The sequence below is a fragment of the Nomascus leucogenys genome, chromosome 4 (genome assembly GCF_006542625.1).
Source record: "Nomascus leucogenys isolate Asia chromosome 4, Asia_NLE_v1, whole genome shotgun sequence".
In the NCBI taxonomy this organism is placed as follows: domain Eukaryota; kingdom Metazoa; phylum Chordata; class Mammalia; order Primates; family Hylobatidae; genus Nomascus; species Nomascus leucogenys.
In genome coordinates, this window is record NC_044384.1 from 127,338,135 (window position 1) to 127,342,086 (window position 3,952).

Genomic DNA, 3,952 nt, shown 5'->3' on the forward strand with positions numbered 1-3,952 from the left:
GCAGATAGGAACTGCCCACTTCAGGTCTCTTCTCTCTGCTGAGAGCTGTTTGGTCACCCAAAAAGCACTTCTCTGCCTTGCTCACCCTCCAGTTGTCTGCATAACCTCATTCTTCCTGGGCACGAAACAAGAACTCAGGACCCGCCAAACAGCAGGAGGGAAAGGGGCTGTAACACGTGCCTGACTGGCAGTCTGAGCTCTCAGACTGCAGGACTGAAGGGTGGTAACTCTTCCGAAGGCCCAGACCTCGAGATTCCCCAATGCAGCGCTGTAACACTATAGTCCTCCCTCTCTCTGCTGGCACCAGGCAACCACCCCACGCAATAGGAAGCGGTGGTGAGGCTGGGCCATCCCAGGAGCTGCGAGCCAGAGTGAAGCCGCGGGACTGAAAAAGCTGTAACACAAACAGGCTGAAACATGCCATCCGCCAAACATCCCCACCCAACCCCGCTCACCATGCTGTGGGCAACCAGAGGGAGAGAAGAGCTGCAGCCCTTCTGGGAGCCCAGACCTCAGGGCTCCCGGAGCCAGGACTGTGACATGCTATAACAACCTCTTTGGGGGCTCTGTGATTCCTGGCATCTCTGAGCTTTCAGGCGCCACCATGTTCCCCTTGTCCAGGCGCCGGTGCTGGCAGCAAAAGCCGCTTGCGGTACCTCTGGTTCAGCCACAGCATTGCACAGAGCCAGTGCCTGTGCCAGAGCCTGGAGCTGCCTGCCCCACCGCAGCAGCCGGCATGCCTAACTGTGCTCAGTGGCCGGACCCTGCGCTCACTTGCTCACACACCCCACTCTGCTCCACGCCTGGCTCACCCTTGGCAGGCGTGGGATCCAAGCTGGTATCGCCGAGCACAGCCTGCAAGGCCAAGCGAGTGGAACAAGACCAGCAGGCGCGAGCAAAACTCAAGCAGAGGCGCCGCCAGCAAGAGGTTTCTGGCTGGTGAACAATACCCAGAGGATTTTGTGACAGCAGGAGTAAAGGTAAAATAGAGAAAACACTAGAAATTTCCCTATTGCTTCCTGTAATGGAACCAATAGGGGAAATAGTTAAACAAATAAACAAATAAATATACAGTTTGAGTTAAGAGAATAAAACACTCATCAAAGCACTGTTTGTGATAAAGAAAACACTGGAAATTTCCCTATTGCCTCCTGTATTGGAACCAATAGGGGAAATAGTTAAATAAATAATACAAATTTGAGTTAAGAGAATAAAGCAATTTGCAGAACATATATAAAATGTGCTACCATATTTGTAAAAGCAAAACTGAATCTTCCTCTATGTCCATATATTATGCAAATGTATTTTAAAAGATCCTTAAAAGAGACACACTAAACTGGTAACTGTAATGACTCTGGGGAGATGATCAAGAGTAACTTCAGATTTATCTACTTGAATACATTATAATGAGAACATCGTTTTGCAGTGCTTTTGTAATTTTAAAACAACTTTTTAAGAAAATAAGTAAGTAAAAATATTTTAGGAACAAGGGTAGAGCTCTGTAACACACTGCCAGAAACATTCCTATAGATTGGCCCATAAACATTTTTCATATGATGATACCTAGTTTGAACCAGACATGTCAACATCCTCTTATTCCTTATAGTTTACTCAGGAAGATTCTGGAAAACAGAGTCTGTGGGTGAGCACCATTATGCACGAGCTGCTACTCGGAATTTTTCATAAATTATTGACATAAGCCTCACAGCAGCTCTAAGAGATGGGTATTATTTTTTATATTTTATAAATAGTAAAATGAAATCCAGAGCCAGGCACTGTGGTGCACACCTGTTGCCCCAGCTACCCAGGAGGCTGAGGCGGGAGGATCACTTGAGGCCAGGAGTTCTCAGTTATAGTACACTATAATGGGCCTGTGAATAGCCACTGCACTTCAGCAAAACTCCATCTCTTTAAAAAAGAAAAAGAAAGAAAAAAGAACATGAAATCCAGAAAGGTGAAGTAACTTGTCTAAAGTAACACTTTTCAAGTGGCCCATTGAAGATTATTCAAATCGAGTCCAAAGCCTATCCCACTTCTATAATAGTGTACTTCCTCCTCCACCCCTGAGAATGAGTACCCTTAGTTAAGTTGCCCCAGCCCAATGCATTTCATCTGGGTAGACAGATGTCCAGCCACATGGACACAGTGATGTGTATTCCAGATCCCCCTTCAAGAAAGGACTTTTTGCCCAGCTGCTGGAAGTGTCTGCAGCTGTCAGCCCCTGTGGGGATTGCCTTGGCTACAGAAATAGGAAGTTATACAGAAAACTAAGCCTGGACTGTTTTCATGGGGTTTATCTCCCTGAGAAGCAGAGTCTGGATGGAGCTCAGTGGACAGCAGGTACATTAGAGAGCACCCTTGGAATCCACACCTATGAAAGTGAGAGAGGAAGGGATCAGGCAGAAGGGAATCCAAGCCTTTGATGTAGGTCCAGCAGCCTCAGTTAACCCCATGGTGAGCTCTGGAGCCAAATGGCCCATCTGAATTATGCCAGGTAAAGAGAACATGGCCAGGCCTTTATATTCCTTCCTCCATCAGTAACTGGATGTGGACCACCAGGAAAGGACACAACCTCAATCTGAGACAGTCCGTAAAGGAATGACAGCTGAAGGCTGTCTGCCAAAGGCACATCACCAGCACATACTGAAAAGCAAGAGTTTTGACTGAAAATCTACATCAGGGACAGTTAGATCTCAGGCTCATACCCTCCCTGAGCCCTGCAGGGAAAGAATGTTCTAACCTCTGGGAAAGTGTACAAGGGAAGCTCCAGACTCTGGAAATTCAGGTATAGTGAAGAGTCAGGTGTGAGGTCGTGGATTAAAAGCAATGGATTGAAAGAAAGTCTGCCTCCTGAATGACAAGAATCCCTTCTAACTTCCTTTCCCAGCCAATCTCCCAGAAATCCCACAGCCAAGCCAGAGAACCTCCAAGAGGGATAGAAAGATCCTTGTCAAGAGAAACTGGGCAAGCCCAGAGAAAAGATGGCCAGGTACTAAAATATTGGAATCTCCCGGTGAAAAAGCCAGCTTCCTACCAGATCATTCTGAAATGATGGCCACCAATGAGCAAGCCCCACCAACACTCAGAGCTTCCAAGTATTTTCTCAGAGCCTGAGTCTTCACTCTAACAGATCCCTGGCTCAGGATTACCTGACATTTAAAGACAGCCTTAGGCAGGGCATGGTGGCTCACACCTGTAATCCCAGCACTTTGGGAGGCCAAGGGTGGTGGATCACTTGGTGTCAGGAATTCAAGACCAGCCTGACCAATACGGTGAAACCCTGTCTGTACTAAAAATACAAAAAGTAGCTGGGCATGGTGTGTGCACACCTGTAGTCCCAGCTACTCAGGAGGCTGAAGCAGGAGAATCATTTGAGCCCAGGAGGCAGGGGTTGCAGTGAGCCGAGATCGCACCACTGCACTCCAGCCTGGGTGACAGAGCCAGACTGACTCAAAAAAAATAAAATAGGCCAGGCACAGTGGTTCATGCCTGTAATTCCATCACTTTGTTAGGCCAAAGCAGGCAGATCACCTGAGGTCAGGAGTTCAAGACCAGCCTGGCCAACATGATGAAACCCCATCTCTACTAATAACACAAAAATTAGCCGGGCATGATGGCGGGTGCCTATAATCCCAGCTACTCAGGACGCTAAGGCAGGAGAATCGCTCGAACCCGGGACACAGAAGTTGCAGTGAGCCAAGATCGCGCCATTGCACTCCAGCCTGGATGACAAGGGTGAAACTCAGTCTCGAAAAAAATAATAAAATAATAAAGACAGCCTTGAACATAAAATACAGAGAGCAAAGCAAACAAACAGAAAAGAATAGGAAGAAACTGAGCTATGCAGGACATCAAAAAAAGCAACTTATTAAAAAATACAACTTAAAATCATAGACATAGTCCAGGAGTTCGAGACAAGTCTGGCCAACATAGTGAAACCCCATCTCTACTA